Source organism: Scardinius erythrophthalmus (genome assembly GCF_964197995.2).
Source record: "Scardinius erythrophthalmus genome assembly, chromosome: 6".
Lineage (NCBI taxonomy): Eukaryota > Metazoa > Chordata > Actinopteri > Cypriniformes > Leuciscidae > Scardinius > Scardinius erythrophthalmus.
In genome coordinates this window covers 40,651,515-40,676,388 of record NC_138226.1, presented here as the reverse complement: position 1 = coordinate 40,676,388, position 24,874 = coordinate 40,651,515, and the positions used below count along the sequence as shown (strand labels likewise).

The 24,874-nt window shown below is 37.8% G+C and overlaps 1 protein-coding gene across 5 annotated transcripts in view; it reads right to left on the bottom strand.

Annotated features, from left to right (window-relative positions):
* The window catches only part of osbpl6 (oxysterol binding protein-like 6), a 63,193-nt gene extending 41,530 nt beyond the window's left edge, over nt 1-21,663 (bottom strand). For all 5 annotated transcript variants that reach the window (XM_081368176.1, XM_081368172.1, XM_081368174.1 and 2 more), the window contains exon 1: nt 21,405-21,663. The gene's annotated coding sequence lies outside the window, so the exon portion shown is untranslated. The remainder of the gene's footprint in view (nt 1-21,404) is intronic.
* Between the last annotated feature and the right edge of the window lie 3,211 nt (nt 21,664-24,874).

The following is a 24,874-nucleotide window of genomic DNA, read 5'->3' as shown; positions in this document are numbered from 1 at the left end:
GTCAAGGCATGGCAAGGTCAGATGACATCATCCAATCTAACAATATCATGTGGCAATATCAATTAACTTAGGTGAAGAGTGAAAGACAAAAACTGCAGTTAAAAATTAACCAACAGCATCAAATTAGAAATAATCATGCACTGTAGCTTTGGATATAACCTGGAAACTGCTGATATATTAACACATTAAAAATAACAAACAAGTCAGCTCTTACCTTACGATTTAAAAAAAAAAAAAAAAGAAATTACTAACTTTCGCCAAGCACAAAAATTTGTCGCAAAGCGAGAGATTTACTCACAATGTTGACGTCTGTCCAAAGTGACTAATAGATGAGAATACCAAATACCAAATTACAATTTCAGTGATAGAGTAGAAGTGGAATTTGTTTTCTAAACATTAGTTATACCCTTCTGTAAAAAAAGTACACTTTAGCATACTTTTAAAAAGAGTATTTATTACGGAAATAATATACTTTAAAAGAATATACTTCAGTGTGAATATTTTAGGACACTTAATTGATTGTTTAAACTAAAGCAATTAAATTAAAATGTATTATATTCAAATGCTGCCGTACCCCTACTTCCCGCGCCCCTGAAATATTATGAAGACTTAATGATTTAAAATGTACCTTAATATTAATATATTATATATATATAATATATTAAGGAAAAGCTTTTAATTTGACATTATTTTATATATTATATATAGTGTACTTAAGTCTGTTAAGGAACAGTTATGATAGTGCTCTCTTTAAGTACACTTAAGTGGCCTTTTATTTAATGAATATTATATTGTCTACAAGTACATTTGAAGTACACTACAAATGCAAATTCAATACAATTAAGAGCACCTCTTTTTCACAAACGTAATTAGTCAAGTGCTCCTAGAAAGAACTGTTTCGGTTAATAATAGTACTGGCAACTCCAGGCTTCTTCAAGAGACGCACTGTATAAATGTGCAGGTGTTTCGAGGAGGAAAGTATAATGTTTTGTGGTTTAGGACATTCTGTGAGTACAGTGTGTAACCGTCGATGTGTGTATGTGTTTTAGTCTCTGCATGTGTCTTCATGTTGCAGTATTGATTAGTCATGCAGTATGGAGAGATTTTGACCAGCCTAATTAGACCCAAAGGAACACACACACACACACACACACACACACACACACACACACACACACACACACACACACACACACACACACACACACACACACACACACACACACACACACACACACACACAGTCATCCTGATAGCTACAATTTAAGAAAAGCTGTTTCAATAGTGGGCACAGTTACAAGTGAGATAACAGGATACATCTGTGCTGGCCTTCCCAACCCAAACATGCTTAGCAAGCACTCTGGGGAAAACACAAACAGTACATGAACACACACATCTATAATTTAAGGGCTTCCACCCCCTCCTCCAGCACATTAACTGAGCCGCGGGAGCCCGGGGGGGGGGGGGGGGGGGAACACGCATCACATGCTCAACCCGCCACATGAAGTGATAATGTTTCCCTCAACAAATTTATAGTCGCCATGTTCCCTCAACAGCAGCTTCACACGCTGATGAATGAAACCCACACTGAGCTCAGCTTCAATCTGAATGATTTGACTGATACACTGAATTGAACGCACAAACTAGTTTATTGATCGGTTTTCCTCTTCGCTTTTAGGTCTTATCACACTTTACAGCAGTGAGAAGAAACAGTCACACACACACACACAGAGTGAATGTGTGAAACACATCGGATATTGTCGCAGACTCTCTGGAGATAGTACAGTAAAGCTGCCTGAAGCTAATTATCAGGGTTATGTCCTGTTTTATGTGTTTGTGTTTTACAATGAGTTGGTTTTTGCTGTTTTCTGTTTCCTTTGCTCCTTTTTCCCCTCCTAGGTTACTCATTGTTTGATTATCGTTTGCACCTGATAATCATTTAGTTGAATAGTTGCTCTTGTATTTAAGCCCTGTGTCTTTCCAGTTCATTTTCAGGCCCTGTTTACACGTACATGGTTATTTAGAAAAACGGAGACATTTCCCTTCGTTTGTGCCCTTTGTTTGTACGCAAACGGAGAATTCGCGTATGAAAAAGATTCTTTCTAAAAACTCCGGCCAGAGTGGAGATATTGGAAAACTTTGTTTGCATGTAAACTGAGAAAAACTGAGTTTTAGGGAGCCGACGTCACAGTATGTGACTATTTTCGGGATTCTGATTGGCTAACGTGGGCTTGAGCTTCTTGTTACACTGCTCTTGACGGCATATACACAGGTTTGTGTAAACAAACAGTTTTCTGAAAACTGACAGGTGTGCACAATGTTATTTTTGAAAAAGGAGAGGGGTGAAAAATAGCCGTCCACGTGTAAACGTAGCCTCAGTCCTCCTCAGTACTCAGTTGGTTGTTCTGTTCATGTTCCTGAGATTCTAGAGTGTTTTGTGAAGATCTGAGTTTGTTTCTAATAAAAGTATCTGCTGCATCTTAGATCGCGTCAACTTTCTTTTTTTCTGCAACCACAGGGGCCAGTTGCATAAACATAGCCATTATGTTAAGACTGTGTCTTAAGAACTAGTATGATCAACTAGAAGTTAGTAAGGGGTAATCAGTCTTACTGTTCGGTGTCAAATTAGACCAATCTACGTTTTTATATTACTGACTTTAAAAAGTTATTAACAGTCTTAAAGAATAAAATTGGATGACTAACTTGTAAGACTAACAGTTTATGCAACTGGCCACAGCACACATGACACAAATGAAGCTGGTCTCAGGACTTATTTTACTCACCTTCACTGCAGTAATAAATCATGGTTTGAAAGAACTGAACAAATTAACGTCCTAATCTGAGGTGTAAGATAACATCTCTTTTATCTCATATTATCTATTGTATTTCTGCTCTCATACTCATGAGACCAGACAAGAGGTGGACAAATAATTGGCCTGATATTCAAAATGTTGCTTAATTTTTACATTTCCAACAAAATAATATCAAATCACTTTTACTTACAACACTGTCACGTCAGATGTGCATATGCATCATTAGACAGTTAAACTATTATTCAAACTATTAAAGCGTGAACAAATATCGAACATCTCCAATTAGTCTTTATTCATTAACTTGTTTTGAGTGCATCTGTACTGTAAACTGTCAATATACAATATTGCACCATGATAATCTGTTGGGGTTTTTTTTTAATGAAAAATATTGGTGCAAACAAAAAAAAGTGCAAATATGTCATGCTTTTGTGCCATTTAGTTGCTCTGGATCAAGCAGATCAAAGTAGCAAACACTAGATCTAAAGCCAGAATGAGCACTGGAATATTCCACCGTCAGTCAGAAGAGAAATGAGCGAACGTTTTACGAAGTAGATTATGATAAGCAAGGACACAATGCGCATTAGCCCAGAACAGTGTCATCTTCCCAGGAGCAGATGATAAATGAAGAAGTTGCTCACACACAAAGCTCCATCTCTGTGACTATACATTAGCCAAACACAAAAATACACTGTGCTTAGATCCTCTTCAGACGGGCTCCTGATGAAGCCACACACCAACAGAAAGAGGAAGACACTATTGTGGCTACCGCAGTAACATGAAAAGTGGAAGAGAAAAACGAGAAGTGCTCCATTTATAATCATATTGGTAGAAATCTGGTACACTTCAGAAATAAGCACTCAGCCAGCTGCACTACTTATGTAAGCATGAACTGCAAAATAACAATGACTGTTTTCAAACAGGTTTCCTGAATGCTTTCCATTGTTTGGACTCGTTTCACCCTGAAGAATGGAGAGCTGCAGGATGAGTTAGCATTTTAGCACTTCTAGTTCCATCGTCCTGAAGTCAAGGTCTTTTTGAAATGGGACTTTGATTAAATGGTTAACACAAGCTCAAGATATTTTCACATTTTATACTAAGACATAAAATACATCAGCAATTTTTAAGGCGGTCGTTAACAAGCGTCTAAATGGGACTACAGAGGTTGTCGGGGGCATTAGGCTAAACATCATGCTGAACATGATTTTGGCAGGATTAGGACTAAGTCTAAGCATTAGGGGTGTAACGACAGTCATTTTTATTTTGGGTGAACTTATAACACAATACATATTCTTGCATTTTTGTATTGCGATATATTGTGACACGATTTATTGTTACACCCCTAATAAACATCCCATAAAGCAAACTTATATAATTTATAATAAAGCACCAAACTCAACAAAAAGAAGTAAATAATGCTGTTCTTTCTGTCTTTATGATTGAGCTCCCCATGACCGTTTGAAATATATATTCATGCTTGAAACTGTTTAGATGAGAGTGTCAGTCGTTGAAATGGTCGGCGTGTGGTTACCTGAGGACAGGAACAGAACAGCCAAGCCTATCAGACACCAGCGTAACTGAGCTCTCACACGGATCCCACTCCCTCTACACACACACACACACACACATATATCACCTGTCTATCAAACTGACCCAACACAAAGCTCCTTCTCAAGCACGCAAGTGTTCGATTACATCTGATACAGCCTCTTCTCCACAAGCAACAATCAGAAACCTCTAGCCTATAACTAATGCAACAGTTAATAACAGGAGTAATTACTCACTAAACACAAGCTCTAATAACCCTATTAGAAACCTTTAGACCTACATATCCATTCAGATTATAATTCAGAGTAATATAAATGTAATATCTGGTAACCCAAGAGTAGCTCAGGTAGAGTAACACACTGGACTCACAGCCAGTGTTAAATATTAATGTTCCAGGACTATCCTAGGAATAAGGTATGGAGTAATTCAGAAGCGTATCCTGGGAGATTTCCTGTTGGGATTCAACAAGGTGCTGCCATCATTTTCAGAGCTTTTTCAAATGAATTCCTGTTCAAGTGAGGCTCTCCAGATGTGTTTCATCTGCGGATGTTCCTCAGCAACTGCTCAGTGAATTTGGTTTCGCCACATAATTTAATGTGAACTGAGACGCTCAAAAACACAGACTTATTTAACAACAATAAAATGGAGAAGAGAAGAACATATCCTGAGCCATGAAAGCAAAATTAGATCCCTCCTGTTGACCAATCACATTTATTAAGGCTAATTTCTAATCATTAACCTAATTTATGGAGAAGAAACACATTTTATATAAATGCCAAATTTTGATTTGTATAATTACTTGTGATAATTATCTACTTGATACCCAACCCTCTAAGAAATTCCCCAAATGGAATAAAGATAATGTCTCAATATTCCTTTTTTTTTTCTGTTAACGTTTTCCATGAAATGCATCAGCAACATTTAAAGTCTTTAAGCTTCTCTCATCACAGCATCTGATGTTTAATTCCCCTTGACTCAGCACAATCCTGCCAGCCAGGAATAACGGGAAAACCTTCCTTCCACTGACACTGTTAACGGGAAATTGGGTTCATTCTTCCATTCATGTCACATATTCGACTACAGGTTTTCTGTAAACCATCCCTCAGCACAATGGAGATTGATGAAGAGCTTCAGAGAATGTTGTTGTACTAAGCGAACCCCCCACACAATGACTGTTGGTGTGAGGTCTGTGCGGGCCCACGTGCCCCATACTGTGCACAGATCAGCTTCACTGCGCGTTACAGCCATTTAAGACCTCAGAAATGTCATTGTGAGTCAGCTCTAGCAACTATCCACAGTACAGGACTCAATAAGTGAGTTAGTTAGGGAGGCTTTATTTAAAACTTTGAACTAAATTTATAGAAAAAAGACAAGTAAACAGTCAGTAATAAAATAAGAACAAATAAACAAATTGCAAACAACAGCACGTATAAATACAATAGAATAAATAAACATGAATAGTTTTTCAGGTGGGCCTAACAGTGGCATTCAGGTGAGAAATACTACAGAAATTAAATCAAATTATCAAATGTATAGCAGTGGATCATTTTCACTGTACAAATTAAATACCGATTAATGCTTACAATTAAAGTTTTTTTGTCTGATTAACATGACAGACGACAGCAGGTTTATGAGGCTGCTGCCTGTCACTTTAAGAGCGAATGCACAGATCCAATATACTGATACACATGCGTTTGCTTTCTCAACTATTTACGTAACCAAACTGACTGTGTCTGCGTGAATACTTCCCAAGACGCCATTTTGACATAGTTTTGTTTGTATTCGGCCGTTTAAAGGGATAGTTCACCCAAAAAATGTAAATTACTCAAACTCAAGTTGTTCCAAACCTGTATGAATTTCTTTCTTCAGCTGAACACATTTTGAAGAAAGAAACACATACAGTGATTTGAAGAATGTCAGCAACTAAAGAGTTAATGGTCCCTATTGACTTCCATTGTATTTTTTTCTTTTTTCCATATTATGGAAGTCAGTGTCAATCCTTGTCGTGCTCATGTGTCTTACTCACTAAAGGTTCAGATTCATGTCCCTGTCCTGTCCTCAAATGTTTTTGGACAGCCACATTGTGTAAGGATTGCCCTGAGCAGCTCTCGATCCACAGTGTCAAATGCTTCAGAGAGATCAAAACATGCCATGAAAAGGTCCTGATGTTGTTCACTACATTTTTCTTGCAGCCGTCTAACTGTGAAAATCATGTCCAGCACTCCCTGAAACCACACTGTGACTCAGTGATGTTCAGTTAAAGGGGACATATCAAGAAAATCTGACTTTTCCAGTGTTTAAGTGCTATAATCGGAATCCCAGAAAAAGTAAAAAACCCAGTAACTTTGTTTTGGTGAGCCTTTCTCTGCAAGCATGTCAGAAAATAAGCCAATCAGATGTCAGAAATCAGATGCTCCCAAGGTCTATAAAAAAAAAAAAAAAAAAAAAAATGCAATAAAGTGCAATAGTGGCTGCACACTTTTTCAGAGGATTCGCATTGATTTTCTCCATAGAAATTTAAAAAATAGTTTAGCCATGAATACAACCAACTAACTCTAAGATAAATCACAACATTATCCAAAAGATACAAAGCTACAAGACTTGATTTGGAATAAGAGAAAACAATGGTGCAATGCAAAACTATTCACTTACAAAACCACTGCTATTTCATGACAATGACATGATTATGAAAGTATGAAACCAATATGTTTTATTGGTTTCATGGGTATGCTATCATTTTCATTTCCATGGAAACAGGAACATTCTCTGATTGGTGATGGATTACGTTTAGTGTAGTTCTTTGGGACTGAAAAAAGGACTTTATTAAAAAATAAAGTGACATATGGCTTGTATAAAGTATCTCGAATGGTACTTTTCCACCTGCACTCTCTTCAGCCGTGACTATATTCAAGCATATGAAAGCATCTCTGTGCAGTGAGTGTAGATTAAACTGTGTGGTGTGTTTCAGATGCTGAATGTCAACAGCATATTTAATTATTAAAGTTGTTCTTCTGCAGTTATGTAGTTCAGTGGTTCAGAAGGGGTCACCGCCTGGGGAGAAAATCTGTTTCTGTGCCTTCCTCTTTTTATTGAGTCTAAATTGCTTCTTTTGTAGGATAAAGACCTAGAAAATCACAGACTATATCCAATGATTGTTTGTGGATTTGTCCAGCATATAATAAAGCTTTTTAAAGAAAAATGTACACCAAAACACTAAAAAAAATCTCTTCACAGATCACAATTTAGTAATGTCATTTCAAACTTGTATGAAAAGGAAAAGATATGTTTTTTCTCATTAAGACGCTTCACGCCAAGCTTGGCCTCATAATTTTTTACCAGCCATTTAAATGTTTTCCTATTCATAAAAATACCCCCTAGTTAAGTCATGAGACAGAAGGCAATGCCTCTGTCACGCTCAGTGCGATCTGTGAGTGATCTGGCAATTAAAGCTGAATCTCTGTGATCATCATGACACCTGCTGTGTTTGCTAGGGCTGGCCTGACTCTATTGATTAATCAATCTGAATCAATCTTCATTTGATGAACCAAGATCGACTGATCTAGTCTATGCTGTTTTCAGTAATGTCACTAAACATTATTTGTAGTGCCTGGCATCCATTAATCGCAATAAGCTTTGTGCTATTTTGATATGAAACAAAGTCTCGGCTTTCAAACTCTATCAAAACAGCGTGACGGATTGCTTCAGCCGCCTCGGATCATACAGTTAACCCATCATATCTTCCTCTTCAGTTACAGCACAACATCATGGACTCTGTTGCTGAGTTTAACCTTAAATATTATAATAACACACAAACTGACAGGGTTCCCTGAGTAGATTACAACATTAGTTGAGAGATCGTTTTCCTTATGAAATATGGACATGTGCTGTGCCTTATAAACAAATATTACATCGAAACGAGCTTATAAAACAGAATCGAATCGATTTGTGAAATCTGACAATACCCCGTGATCGTGTTTACCTAAGATTAACGGTCCAAAACATGTGTATACAAAACATAATGAATACTCTTTTTAGAGTAATATTGTAGTTATTTTTAAATAGGATGTTAATTTAAATATACAATAATATTATAGGATAGGTTGCTTGTTAATAGAGTAAGTCCATGGTTTTGCTGGCGTGTGTTTATTTCAAACTCACAACATGCACGTTTTTAACATATTGAAACATTGATGCAACATTTTTCAGCGAATAACGTTATTTTAATTGGACTGTATTGGCTTAGGAATACTTTAAACATAATGCACAATTTATGGACGACTTCTATGATTGCCTCATGGTGCTGTGCTTGTCCTCTTTGGAGATTGTCACCTTGTGGTCACTTTCATTGTACAGGAAACAAGTGTGATAATTGTATCTAATCTTCTTTTGTGTTGCACAGATGAAAGAACTTCCTTTGGGAATGAGATGAAGGGGAGTACATTTTCATTTTCAGTCGATTATTTCTGAGAAATGCTTGTTTTTAAGAGTCCCCGATGTTGAGGGAAGCTGTGGGCTGCAGAGGCCTTCTGAAGCCTCTCCTCGGCACCATCGTTTGATCAGTTCCAGGCTGTTATGTTTGCTGTATCTCACCAGCTGTTCCTCCTCCTGTGTTCATGCAGATTAGTCAGCGGAGCTTATGAGGCCAATCGCCGTTGTGTTCATCACTGCCACTTCCCGAGCTTCACCGAGGGTCAACTGAGGTGCAGTCATTTCTGCAGAGAGATTAGAGAAGTGCCATCTCAGCCTCACCAGGTTTCCTGTCAGTTAGGAAGTCTCTTCTCAACGGCCGTCAGCTGAAAACAGATTCCCATGGGAAGTTGATTCCCGTCTTCAGTGTATACATAGCTGAGCAGTTGAGGAACTTCTCTCCTCTTTTTCCAAGGCTGTTTGACTTCATATGCTGTACTCACCTTCACAAGCTCCAATTACAGCAGCATCAAAATAAAAATAGCACCATAAAAGTGGTCCATAAAACCTGTGTGCTATTTAGTCATACAGTAGCTTTGTGTGAGGATCTGACAGAAATTAAATTATGTTCCTCACAAATAGCTGTTATACGTCTTAAAGTCCCCCTGTAGTCAATCATTTTATCCCTTAAAATTCATATTTGATCACCAAAATGGCATTTTTAATGTTTTTTTCCTTGAAAAAAAAACATTTTGCATTAAAATAGCTTGAATGTAACTCGACACTCTTGCCTCATTTAGTATACGCAGTTCCATGAATATGCAAATGAGCCCCGCCTCCACTCACATAGTTTGTGACGTCAGAAACACCAGCGATTTCAAGCCGTGTTTTTGAGACTGTCTTTGGTTCACTGCAGTTTTAAGGAGAAAATACTCAGCAATGCTGTCGACTTATGAATTTACACATGGTTAACAACATTAAAAGCTGGATTTTCACCAGAGGGGATTTTAATTTGTTTTATAATTCTATTATAATTGTAGCTAAAGTAATTGAATACAGTGTTATCGCATCATATTTCCTAACTGGTGCATCAGAGATTGCGACATAAAATCTTTAGTGAATTGAAACCGTGACCATAAAGCTAATATATAAACTGAACCATGATAAATTTGACATCTTTAAACCCGTATTGACCTCCAGATAGACATATAAACAACATTAAAAGCTTGATTTTCAGCACAGGGGGACTTTAAGATACTTTTATGGTGACCTTTTGTCACTCCTCAAGCTCAAGAGTGTCCATCCCATGCCAAACATCATATTTTGTTTTACAGAAGAAAGTTTTATCATGTATCCAACCTGGTTCTCTTTCGGGAATGTATTTGGTTCTCTCAAAAACCCAAGATGTCAGTCTATGGAAGTGATAGCAGGTTTTTTTTTTGACTGATGTGGCTCTGCTTGTCTATCTTGCTCATTTCTGTTTGAATGAGATGAACTGCACTGCTCCAGTGAAACCCCACAAAGGTGCATGAGAATATAGGCAGTCTACGTTTCGTCTTCTCTAGTGGTTCACTTTCTTATAATCTCGCATTATTGTGAGAGGCCTGTGGACTCCCTCTCCACCCTGATTATCTGTCAGCAAACCTCTCCCACACACGCTTCAGGCAGAATGGAGATACTAACCAAAATAAAAGACACAAATGTATGGATTATTATTACAATGGCCATTATAAGAATGGCTTCTTTATGAAAAAAGTTTCCAAAAAAGATGAACATGATTTTAGCCACGATATAACATTCAGAACCCCTTAGCAAACAATTCCCTCACAACCACTATTAGCACTAATCACATTATCATCTGAAAACATACAAACATAGTTTCTCTGTCAAACTGATCCGCATTGTTGATCAGGAATTGTTTTATGAATTGAATGGCTAATCCACTGTGAAAGTAACATGGAAAGGTTAGAAAATGGAAGGTCCTTGCTTATTTGGTTCAATAACAGGGTTTTATCTGATTTGTTAGACGAAGAGCACAGACGTGTGAGGTATGTTGCATTGAGAGATATGTAAAATCCTCTCGACAGGAGGTTGAGATCTCACGCTGCTTCATCTGCATCCCGGAGCAAAGACACAGTTGTGCCCTTTATCAAGTCGTCATACTAAATCCCAAGGCAGGGACCGATTAGGAGTCGCTTCAGGTGTCATTTACACCTGATGTTAAAGGTTGGGTGGGCAATTTGTGTTTTTCATAAACACTCAGGGCTCTATTTTAACGATCTAAGCACATGGTCTAGAGCGCATGGCGCAAGTTCACTTCGGGCGTGTCTGAATCCACCTTTGCTAGTTTAACGACAGGAAAAATGGTCAGCGCTCCCGGCGCATGGTCTAAAAGGGTTGTCCCTATTCTCTTAATGAGTAATGGGTGTGTTTTGGGATTTACGTGCGTTAAACCAATCGGAGTCTCATCTCCCATTCCCCTTAAATGCCAGTTGCGCTCGCGCCATGGCGGATTCGCTATTTACATGACGGAATTTGATAGTGGAAAGACCGAACGCGTCTCCAGAGCGCAAACGGATCCGCTCGTGCGCGAGGTAAAAGTGCGCTAGCAGAACATCTACAGGACAAGCCGGATTACACCATATCTTTATGTAGGCTACACAATAATAATCTTTTACATTGTAATCCTTTTATTTTAGATATTTGGCATGTTTATGTACTGCTGTAAGTGCGTCCCAGTGTGTTTAATAAGCAGAGTGTACGTGTGTTGTGGACCCGTCCTACAGGCGCACATTACTAATGCACTCATTAAATAACAAAAAATATATTGAGCCATTGACTTTAGAGCAGGTTTCAGTCAGTCAATGGCTCAGTCTATTTCAGTTCCTCAAAATAGCAACGCACCAACAATGCGCCTGAACACACCTCGTTTTCAGACCAGCCCATGGGCGCACAAATGGACGCAAATGCATTTGCTATTTAAACAACGTGGCGCAGGACGTGAAAATGATAACTGTGTCGGGCTGAAACTAGCAAAACACACTTGCTAATTAAAACAGCGTAAAACAAGTAAAACAGCGCTTGGCACTGCATTGTGCCGGGTGTAAGATAGGGCCCTTAGTGCTATACCAGGGGTGCCCAATCCTGCTCCTGCCGATCGACTGTCCTGCACAGTTCATCTCCAACCCTTATCAAACACACCTGACTTTAATTTTCAAGTGATCCTGAAGACATTATTGGTCGCTTCAGGTGTGTTTGATTAGGGTTGGAGATGAACTGTGCAGGACAGTCGATCGGCAGGAGCAGGATTGGGCACCCCTGTGCTATACTGCTACCCTAGTGGAAAAAACCTATACACCAAAATCTATTTAAAATACATTTATTTCATTCAAAGTATAGTACAAATCAATTAACATATTACTGACATATTGCTAAAGGCTTACTGATTAATATTATAATTAAACTTTATTTAGAGTACTTCTTTATAGCACAATGCACATTTCTTAATATTAAGTCTAAATGTGTTTTAATATCATTATTAGTAAGGATATTATGATCTCTGTATAATGTCGTTAAATGTAAGATATGTAAAGTGTGCCTGAAGTATACTTGCAAAAGCTCCACTTTAGCACAATCAAATACACTTATGGATATTTTTAGTTGGACTTCAGCACTATTTCTGGATTATTAAAGTACATTAAGTACAACATTAGTTGTTTCAATTGAGCAGACTTTAAGTATATCAATTTAGTATACAAACAGTACAACTGCAGGGTATTTACATTAAATATGTAAATGTATTTGTAGTATACTTAGCATTAAATTAATGTATTTCAAATATATTTTAGTAAATTTCTTTTTCACTAGGGTTGAAACTCTCTTCACATCCTGATAGCAATCAATAATAGAAGTGGCATAAATATTAAAACATGTATATATCTTTTGTGGAAGTCTCAGGACCACTGTCTTCAGTCCGAGAGCCACAAACAAACAGCAGCCGCGGTTCATCGAGCTTACGCTGCGTTCACGCCACATCATAACCGTTCGTACGAGATGGAAACCTGTGACGCTCCCCTCGTACCCGGAGCGGTTCACGTCCTCAGACTCGGATTTATGCCAATCAACGCTGAAATGAATCTGCAGCAGTCAAGTGGTACAACTCTGTAAGTTTTTACGTTCGTTATTATTTTAACGCTGTTTCATGATGCTTTGCTGAATCTGCTCTGGATATGCGTTTATGTGTTTTGGACGAGGAGTTTACTTGCACGAGGGTGGAGCAACCTGTCAATCACATGAGATCCACCAATAGCAAACCACAACCATCCAATCAATTGCCCACAGACAAAATAAAGCCCCGCCCACATTTGTTCTTGTTCTAGAACCCGTTTACTCGGATATACGTCACAAATAGAGAAGAAAAGACCATCACAACATCTGCTTCAAGCTGACTTAAACAGAAACAGACAAAATGGAAATGAGCAACACACCGTAGATGATGTATGAGGTGCCATTTGGAGGTCATCAAACTAGAATAAAAATAATGGATTCCTGATATATAAGGAATCCAAATTTGCTTTGTCATTCAGGACACAACAAGAGACACAACTTTCAAAACACAAACTTCCTCCCCAGTCCAGCTAATGAAACTGAGCTGTACAGAACTCACGTGACTCAGTACATCTGAATACACAAACACACACACATACAGTACATGGCGATGATGCCTGATGCGTGTTCAGAAACTCAGCCCGTCACAGTGAGGTTAGAGCAGATATGTTTTTAGTAAATGTCACAATCTAATCTAATGCAGGTGTTGCAAAGATTATTAAGTTGATGTTATTAAAGGATAGAGCAGAAAAGTCTTTAAGACACCCAACAGCAAATCTGCAGCTTGTGAGTAAAGGTTCGGTCATAATAGCGAAATATTGGCCAAACGTCGCAGAAAAAATGCTCTATTGTCTACTGTCAATAGCGTAGCGATGCATGAAGCACAGCTAACACAGAAGCCACTTTCAAACCCAGCAGCTTTCTGGTGCTCAACGCAACAAGCTCTCATGCAGAAATACAGATTGCATGGATTCATAATATAATTCGCCGGAGTTGAGTCGCACCTTTAGTGCAGCAAAGTGCTGTTATGGATTTGATTTATTTTTTTGCTCAGCATGCCGTCCATCCCCACAATAAAAAAATAAAGTAAGTGGGTAAAGTTCAATGAATTAAAATGACATGTTAGACACAATTAGATCCAGGGCTCCAGACTGCGACCAAAATTTGAGAGTGTGCGACTGAATTTTACACCCAGTCGCACATGTGCGACCAATAATTTATTTTTTTATTTTTTTCACGTTAAACGTGGAAGGGGCGCGTCAATGAATCTGGAATGTGTGGCAGGCCAATGAGTGTGAGAAGAATAGGGAATGGCCACTGTAACTGGCTAATGTGTGGAGGGGGAGGGTCCTAGAGATAATCGAGCGCGCGTAAACGTCCGTGGGAAGGAGACGGAGACAAATATCAATGTCACGGACAGACACAGTCGGATGATGATGATTCAGAGTCAGAGGTTTGTAAGGTGATAAAGGCCTGAACCCACTATTTTCGGGAAGACTGGCTACGAGAATTCAGCTGGTGGAGGTACTGTAAGGAGATGAACTCCATGAGCTGCGAATGTTGCAGTCGATACCCCAGAAATGCGGGGAAAACGAAGTTTGCAGACAGTGCAGGCACTTCGCAGTTTAAACACTCAATCTCAGCCTCAAGCATAGAGTATGCCGTGACATGTTAATAAATAAAAACAAAATGAAAGTGGAAAAAAACTGCGCTACTCAGCACTCATTCTGCTTCACAGACCGTTTAATAGTTCGAACCAATAATAGACAGCGCAGAGCTCCTCGCCAGTCGCGGGCCAATCGCGATCACGCGAAACAGTTACATCGTGGAGATCCAGTGAAGAAATCCATTGAGTTCGCGACAGAATTAATAACATTGCTGCGAGATCCAGTGAGAAACATTCAGATTTGACGCAGAATTCTCTGTTATAAACCATATCAGATCAAACAGCGCTGACGTGGAAACCAGGAGAAACATGTGCAATGAGCGAACAAGTTATAGGAGGTTTAGGTCCACAGGTCAGCAACATTCACCTTGGTTTTACTGTAGTAACACTAACTGTAACTATGGTATACTGTGGTTATAACAGTAGCCTACACATTTTTTCCAGCACTTCAAACTATATTATCTTATTTAAATGTTATTTTTAATGTGTTGACCAAAATATTTTTTGTTCATCCTTTAAAGATTGTACCTATTTATAAAACTAAAAGTTTCAAGAAGTAGGAAAACTCACACTTATTTAAAAAAAAAAAAAAGATAAAGATTAAATTACTATTGTAAACATAGCTGCAGAGGACACTTACTGGCTATTTTCACTCCCTAATATCTATTTTGTCACTCATTTTGCTTTTGAATTAATATTAAGACATTATGAATGATGATAATTAAAGTTAACTTTATCTATACACCTCAAATTAAGCTCAGTGCTTGGTCATCCCACAGTGCTACCAAATACTTTCTGTAGAACTTAGTGCCGCTGCCCTCAAATGTTAGTCTGGAGCCTGTGAACTTAAAATAAAACTGCACATTGTAATTTCTGCACGTTAAGGCTATTTATTATCAAAGCATTTGTCAGTAATACAGTTATTTTGGGAGAAAATGTGAATAATTGCATTGCAAGATGATTTAAGGTGTGCCCCTAAATTTTCTGCTTGCGCTCCTAAAATTTTAAGTCAGGGGCTACAGCGCTCCTAATAATAAAAGTTAGTCTGGAGCCCTGAGATCAGTTTTATATGCTGTTATGTATTATGAGGTTGATTTTTGAGCTTGGGGGCTTATCAGGGCTATTCCTAATAAAATAATTTAACCAAAAAAAGAAAGTTAACACTTACGTGCAGATCATTAGTTCTTCTCACGCTAAAGAAGATTCTTAATTATTATTTTAATGTTTTTTTTTATTATTATTAATTTTTGTTCTACTTGCGTATGTTTTTTGTGGTCACACAGGCAGTGTGATCTGCTAGCTGCAAATACTCATGAAATCCATCTTTCAAATACAGAGAAGAAGAAGAATGTTTAGAAGATACTTTACCAAAAAATATTTTTTTGTCATTATTCACTGATCTGATGATAGATGATATTTTGATTAAAGCTCATTAAATTAAAGCTGCAACAGTCGAGTGCATGAAGTGTCCAACCCTCCACACTTCATTTTTTTGGTTAATTTTAGTGTATTATCCGGGTATAAGTGCACTTTTTCTTTTTGGAATTTGCAGTGTGATTATTAGCACTATTAATACTTCATATTTTTAAGTCATAGAATAGTGCACAAGTACGTGACTTGGGCGGCACTGAGAGACATTTCTCAAAATATCTTCTTTTATGCTCCATAGAAGAAAGTTTTGTGGATACTATAAAAACAGCATTTTTTCAGTCTTCTCAAATGGCAAAAATGGCACAACTTTTACAGTGACTGTCAGACAGTAGCAACACAACAACAGAACTGGAAATCTGATTGGCTCCAAAATGACCGTAACAAAAGACTGCATTTGGTTTGAAACAAATCATTTATCTTTTTAAATTTTCCCAATTAACAGCAAGTGGGCTTATATGATCCATGGGCTTTTTAAGGTCACATCCCCTACACATTAAACATTTTGCCAGGGCAAATTAGCATGAGAGCGCAATTCACAAACAGCGGCGATGGAAGTGGAAAGTTCTGCGCGTGATCTACTGATGACACACACATTAATGAACACAGATGCAGCCGGATCATTTCCATAATGACTAGAAGTCGACCGATAGTGGATCTTACCGATACCGATATATATTTCTAATACTTTGTTTATTGAGATGCAACAACTTATGCCAGTATAATACAACAATACCCTACATTAAAAAGTCAGATCTCTTTTATATAATAAGAAAAAAAAAGAAAAGAAAAAAAAGAAAAACCCGATACCGATATTTAGGTTTGATCGTACATGCCGATAACCGATTATTCAACCGATATTTTTTTTAATGGATACTGGGATTAAAAACAAACATAACACTCCAAGTAAAACAGTGCTAAACTGAAATGTGCTAAATTAAATAAATATATAAATATGAATATATTAAAATGAGAACGAACAAACTCTACAGAAAATCATTTAAACATTAAAATATTACAGGTCAAATGTGTGTTTCTTTAGCTATAACCTAGAAACATAGCCTACTGTATGTAAATTTCCTAGGTTACACTTTGCAAGTCCCATTTGTTAACAAGGATGTATTAGCTAGCTTTCATGAACTATATGCATTATACAATACAAGTTTTTAATGCATGTATTAATTTTTGAGCAATTCAATTGTACCTTGATCATTCATGTTAGTTCATAGTACATTAACTAGGTAATAACATGTAAAATACAAATTCAATTTAACTCAATTTAAAATGTATTAGTAAATGTTGAAATAATAAACTAACAGTGAATAATACTTCTACAACATTTAATAACCTCAGTTAATGCTAAAATTGTAATCTTATTGTAAAGTGTTACCACTTCATATAAATCAAAAGAGTCAAGCTTAAAGAGCATTAAAATGATATAAATGTAGACCTATATTACATGTATCGTCTCTCACTTTATTTGCTTATTAGAACACTTAATGATTATCTAATCAAAATAACAATATGTATTGCAGTGATAAAAAAAGAATTGAATCGAATGTGTTTCTGATTTGTTTATGTTTCTGTCGGCTACATGAACATCAATGTTGAGAAAGCAATCACGTCACAAGCTTTAAATATGAAACTTTGCCGGCTAATGAATGCATAAATGTGACCAGCTGGATATAAACTAATGCAAATAGATGGTGACAACTGCGACATAAAACATTTGGGTGAGGTTTGCGTGTGTTTTAACCGCTTGAGGTACTAAAGTCCTCACAGACTCGACGGCAAACACACTTCTGTTCTCTCTCTGCTAATGCAGAATCTAGTCAACAAATGAATTACTTTATAATGATATGGCAACGTGTACTTTAGTGTTCTGAATTCGTACCGTTTCGCTGTCTGTGTGTGTGTGTGTGTGTGTGTGTATAGGCTGCATCTGAAGTGTCAACGTTCTCCGCATAATGTGTGATGTGTTAACATAAACAACTCAGCCAGGGATAGTGGTTATTTGTCCTCTAGAGGGCAATAGCAGATATAGTATTAGAAATCGAATGCGTTTCTCGCCGCTCTCACTTTGTATAATGCCAGCCTTCAATCAACTATCGCCACCGATATATCGGCAAACCCGATGAATCAGTCGACCTCTAATAATGGCCAACACAATCTACCAGCTAGCGTCTGGTTTAAAACGTGCTTTTTAGGGCGGTAAATAATGCTGCGAATACCAGTAAATCGACTAGCGGAAACTTCAGTAAATCACCTTGCATGATGATTCATTTAAACACTCTCCTCCCGTACATGTTTGCTTCTGAAAGGGAAGCTCCTACAAATGCATATATGCAATAAGATCAGCCGCAAAAATAACCATCCACGCCTTTTCAGGGCTAATTTTTCACTGCGTGTCTTCAGTAAATCCTGACAGTAGTTTTATAACGTCAAAACAGGGTTTACGCTGGCACAAGCTGTTAGTAAATCTGACCTTTACTCAAAGCTTCCCTCAACTCGCTGCCTCCACCTGGTCAAGACCGCAACAACAACAACAACAACAACAGAACTGGAAATCTGATTGGCTCCAAAATAACCATAACAAATGACCATGTGCATTTGGTGTGAAACAAATAATTTTATCTTTTTAATTTTGCCAACTAACAGCAAGTGGGCTTATAAGGTCACATTAAACTAAGTGTGTGAACAGAGCTTTCCTCCACTTGCTGCTTCGACCTGTGTGAGGACGTCACTGGCAGAGCATGTACAACTACAGTAAGCACAGAGGCAGACAGTGAACAGATGGACACACCGGCTCAGACCAGACCCTTTAAAGCAGGATAATGTCCCGGCAAAGACACCCGCCAAGACACGCGAAGAATCAAGCCGCTCCGTGAAGACTCGGGATTAGAGCGAGGCACACAAGCACACGCTGCACTGGAGAAAAAACTCATTACTTTTATTGATCGGGATGTAGCTTTTGTTCTTTTATGTGGGACACCCTCGCCGAACGCTGAGCGTGGGACGGCCAGGATCCTGGAGCAACAAACACTGCTGGGCCACTCCAACACAGCACACTCATTAGTGGTGTTTACTAAGACAACACCACTATTACTACACACACGCTTGGGCTTAGTGTGTGTGTGTGTGTGTGTGTGTGTGGGCTGTGTTGAAACCCCTAACTGAGGGAAAGTTCACCCAAAAGTTTTAATTGTCCTTCCAAACCTGCATGATATACTTGCCTTGCCTTGGTGACTATCTAAAATAGGTGTAGTACTAATTTACTAAAACCAAATCAAAGAACAAAAAACATAAGCGAATAACATAAAAATGACAAAAGCACATAAATTACTAAAACTTACATTTAAATTCAAATGAAAATTAAAAATTCTGTGGGAATTTTTTTTGAAAACTGTAAAGTGTTTTTGCCCATTTACTGAAAGTCAATGGGGTCTGACATGGTTTTGAAGTAATAATTTACTAAAATAAAGAACAAAAAAAACTAATACAAATTAAAAAAGCATATCAATTAGTAAAAATTAAATTCAAATGAAAATATAAGAGAGAATTCAAAATTCTGTGAGAAAAAAAATAAATATATATATATAAATATTGTTTCCCATTTAATGAAAGCCAATGGGGTCTGACATAGTTTTGGGCCCCATTGACTTTCATTGTATAGAAATCTTTCAAAATATCTTCTTTTGTGTCCCACAGAAGAAAGCAAGTCATTGGTGTGTGTGACTCATTCTGCCCGATTTGTGATGCCTGAAACCACGTGTGGTGTTGAGGAGCGGTCTATGACCACTTCTCCAAACGATTAGAGTTACTCCGTTCCTCAGTCTCCATTACAGGTGCTTTTCTGACTCCACAAACTCTGCTTGTGATTGGCCACGCAGGCGGTGTCCATGACGACAGCATTCCTGTCCCAGCCTCCTGCATAATTAAAGGAGCCAGTAATTGGCGTAATCAAGCACTGGGGTCAGTTTACAAACGTTAGAGGGTCTTTGAGGCGCAGACGGCAGAAGAACTGTGCTTTCTTCAATGACTAAAGCTGTGAGGTCCACCAACATCCAAAACCAGCCTTAATAACGACATTATAACGACACAACACACTCATGAAATAAAAGACTTGCAGAATCAATGTAAATGACGAGTTAGCCTAATTAACAATCATTTTAGTATTATTTAAATAATAAAAATAACTAAAGCACATAAAAAAATTACTAAAACTTAAACTAGTTTTTCACTCTCATTGGAAGAGAGCAGCCGGGACGCTCTATCAAAGTTCTGTCGAAGCTTGAACCGCCACTGAATAAAAAAATAATAAAGGCAATTGCAACTTTTTGCAAAAGGACTTTTTCCTGCAATTTTGAGTTTACATCTCGCAATTTTTCTCAGGATTGCGAGAAATAAACTCGCAATTGGAAGTTATAAAGTCAGAATTGTGAAATATACTCATAATTCTGCAAAAAGAAGGCAGAATTGCGAGAAATAAACTTTTTTCCCTTAGAATAGGACTAACTTATATAGCTCACAATTGTGAGTTTAGGATATATCACATAAGAGTTTTTATTATTATTATTATTATTATTCAGTGGTGGAAACAAGCTTCCATAAATTTCTCCTTTCGTGTCCCACAGATGAAACAAAGTCATCCTGGTTTGGAAAAACATGAGGGTGAGTAAACGATTATTTTCGATCTAGGCTTTACTCCTTCAAACTTTAGGATAGAAACTAATTAAACAAACTGTATTGAAAGGGCAGGTGTGTTGAGTTTCTGCTGCTGTACTGTAGTTCACAGAGAGTTAAACTAGAGTCAATGACTATAAAGTCAAGCTAGCCATATTAGACTGAACTTAGCAGCTGCTCATGATGTCCATATCATCCTAACATCTTAAAGCAGGGGAATACTAGTGTCTCTAAAAGACACACCGCAATGTCACTGCCTGACCTTGGGTGTTTTGACCCCAAAACAGTCACCGGGTGTTGGACAACAGGGTCCAGATCAGGGCCAGACCCCCAAACCCAGCCCGGAGCATTAAACCTCAAGCACACACACACACACACACACACACACACAGGTGTTCAACACCAGCAGAAGCATAGCAGCACTTCAGGACGGCACGGTTAGGTAAACAAGGGTTTGTGTTTCAATCATCTCATATGAGGTCCAGTTCTTCGCAGATGGTCTGAGGAAACACATCATATAAGACTCAAGAACACACACAGGCTTCACATATATGAGCAGAATAACTCCAGAGGAGAGTTTCCCATCTGTGGAGATGCGTGGCTGCCATTCATCCATTTTAATCAGCTTATCAATAATATCTAGAGGACACTGGCGACGGGAGCTCTCAATCCTGAAGGAAATTAGCCGTTGGTGTGTGTGTGTGTGTGTGACAGAGAGAAGAAAATATAAACCATGAAACGGAAGCGGTACGTACCAGCGGTTCGGTGTCCACATCGTCTCTTGGCGCAGAAACCGAGAAACCCGATGCTGTGAATTAGCGAAGCTGTAGTCGCCGTCGTTTTTTTATTTTTTTATCCAAGTCGGTCAGCGGTCAGTCCCCGCAGATAATCACAGTAATATTGGAAGGTATTGTCAAGGTTAGGTGTATGAAAGTGAGGAAAAGTGCTGTGTGAGGCTGGATTTGAAGGCAGTTTAGACGGATGCTGCGGTAACGGGGACTGCAGGTCTGCGGTAAAGCCCGGACCGGATCACAGCCAGAGACACTGGACGCCGGAGACACGCAAAATCAGGACCTGGATCACAGGACGGATTCCGGCTGGAGTTTCTCATGTGGAACGTTATCGGCACACACACACACACACACACACACACATATATATTGATAGCATAAAAAACATACAAAATGGACTAAATGAAATCCAATAGGATAAGGGCAGGGTGTGTGTGTGTGTGTACACATTTTGTATAAAAATATACTACAGGACAAAATGAAATAGGACAAGGGCAATGCTCCGACAATCACCATGCAAACGACCTCATATTGTTTCACACCTATTTATTTGCCATTCTAAATCATTTAAAAAGGTTTTAGGGGTGCAAACCGAAGAGCTTATTAAATTAGCAAACATCCAATCATAAAAAATAATGTGTGCAAATCAGTTATGAGTAACGAAACCTCATGGATTTAAGAACTGAACAATACTTATTTGAACCCTGATGAATGATTGGAATATTAATTTACTGCATAATGGAGTCCGTCTGGAGTTTCTCATGTTTTAAGAATGTAATGTAGAACTTTATCGGCACACACACACACACACACACACACACACACTTATATATATATTTGATAGAATAAAAAAATATACAAAATGAAAATCCAATAGGATTCCAATAGGATAAGGGCAATGCTCAGACAATCACCATGCAAACCTCATATTGTTTCACACCTATTTATTTGCCATTTTAAATTATTGAAAAAAGTTTTAGGAATGCTAACTGAAGAGCTTATAGCAAACATCCAATCATAAAAATAAATGTGTGCAAATCACATTTTCTACCAGTAACTTTTTATCAAAAAAGTATAATAAGCTTATGGATTAAAACAAGGATTTAAGAACTGGATTGGCACCCTGATGAATGATTGCAATATTAGTTCATACTTGCTGTACTTACTGTACCGCATAACATTGTTAAAAATGGTATGAAACAGGATGCAATATCATAAACAACAGTGTTCATTCTGGTCACATGATCCCGCAGCTATTGTTTTAAATTGTCTGTTTGTGTTTTTAGTCCACATTTGTGTAATAACATCTTATTTGATTGGACTGCCAAAAATGAAGTCAAGAAATGTAAACTCGTTTGAACTACACTGTGCTACTGTAGCCAACCAAGCACAAGCACTCTCTGTTTATGTTCATTTTGAAGAAGAATTGGGTCATTGAGGTTCTTCATGATCTTTAATTCATTCAGTGAAAACATTCCCCGTAATATGGCAATGTAATACGCTATTCTGAATAGCCCATGTTGTTTCCGCACTGGGTGTTGTGGATGCGGTTAATATTATGATCTAATCAAATTGTATTCAATTGTATAACTTGATGTTGTTATTAATGGTCAATATTTTGTATAAAATAGTTATAACTATACAACACACAGAAATGTGTTTAAAACTGAGCTGAATTAAAATGATTAAATAGAGGGACTATTGTGCAAGGTCTTGAAAGCCATGAATTTAATCTCCCTCCAATTCCCAGATCAAACAGCAGATCACTGATCAGATTCATCAGAGAATGACACCGCTGATCATCACTGAGGCTTTAATGAAGCCACTGAACGCCTCCGCCTGCGGGACAGAGAAGAGGAACATCTGCAAACATCTGCACTCACTTCACGCTTTGGCTGATGTCAAGCTCTTTTCATCTGCCAACCCCTCCACTACTATTAGAGAAATATCCTATAAATAATAAATAGATAAATGAATAATAAATGCTATAAAATAATAAATATCCTATTTCCCTCAGACATGAAGTAAAACAGATTGAAAACATAATTTCAAGTTAACTTCCAGTTCTCTTAAAGGGATAGATTACCCAATTCTGTCATAATTTACTCACCATCATGTTGTGGATCTCTTTATGAACTTGTTTTAAAGGGATGGTTGATTATGATTTCACTTTTCTAACTTTAGTTAGTGTGTAGTGTTGCTGTTTGAACAAATAATAAACATCTGCAAAGTTACAACGCTCAAAGTTCAAAGCAAAGGGAGATATTTGCTTTTAAAGAAATTGCTTTTTAAGGACTACAACAAACGGCTGGTAGAGACTACACAACATTCCTCCCGGGTTAGTGACATCACCAACCCTAGAATTTACATAAACCCCGCCCCCTGAACACGATTTATAGATTATCATGACAGAATATGCTAATCAACTACTAGAAGATAACTACACATAAGCTACATAAACTCATCAACTAACCATTCAGAAATGTCCTGTTGCTTCCACATGTTGTCACTTCTTCTTGAGTCTCTCCATTATTGTCTGACTCCGGTTTGAACATAAAGTTTTGAAACCGGCGAAAAGTTTTTGAAATTTCCAGTGCGTCTGTGTGAGGTAAAAGAACACAGGAGCTGTTGAAGCTCCGCCCCCCTGTGCCGGGAGCAGCAGCTCATTTGCATTTAAAGGGACAGACACAAAAACGGCGTTTTTGCTCACCCTCAAAAAGTGACAACTTTAACATGCGATATAAAAATATCTGTGGGGTTTTTGAGCTGAAACTTCACATACACACTCTGGGGACATCAGTGACTTATTTTATATCTTGTGAAAAGGGCATTATACCACCCCTTTAAGTGTCAAAGTGGTAGTTGCGTATCTGTCAATGGAGGGGCAGAAAGCTCTCAGATTTCATCAAAAAGATCTTCATTTGTTTCGAAGATGAACGAAAGTCTTATGGTTTTGAAACATCATGAGGGTGAGTAATTATTGAAATAATTTAGATAAGAGAACTATCCCTTTAAATACATTTCATACCCTGCGTACAGACTGTCATTTTACATGTACAGATCTGTTACTTTATGGTTCTGTATAAGAGCCTGTATTGTTTTAAACTATTCTCAATGTTATCCCTTAAAACTAAAACAAAAAAAGCACCATAAGGGTGGTCCATAAAACTTGTGCGCAAGTCATACAGTAGCTTTGTGTGAGGATCTGACAGAAATTTAATTCTGTTCCTCACAAATATCTGTTATACATCTTAAAGTCCCCTGTAGTCAATAATTGTATCCTATAAAACTCATCTTTGATCACCAAAATGACAAATTTAAATGTTTCTTCCCCGAATTGTATTGCTTCATGTCTTAAAATAGCTTGAATGTAACTCGACACTCTTGCCTCATTTAGTATATGTGGTTCTATGAATATGCAAATGAGCCCCGCC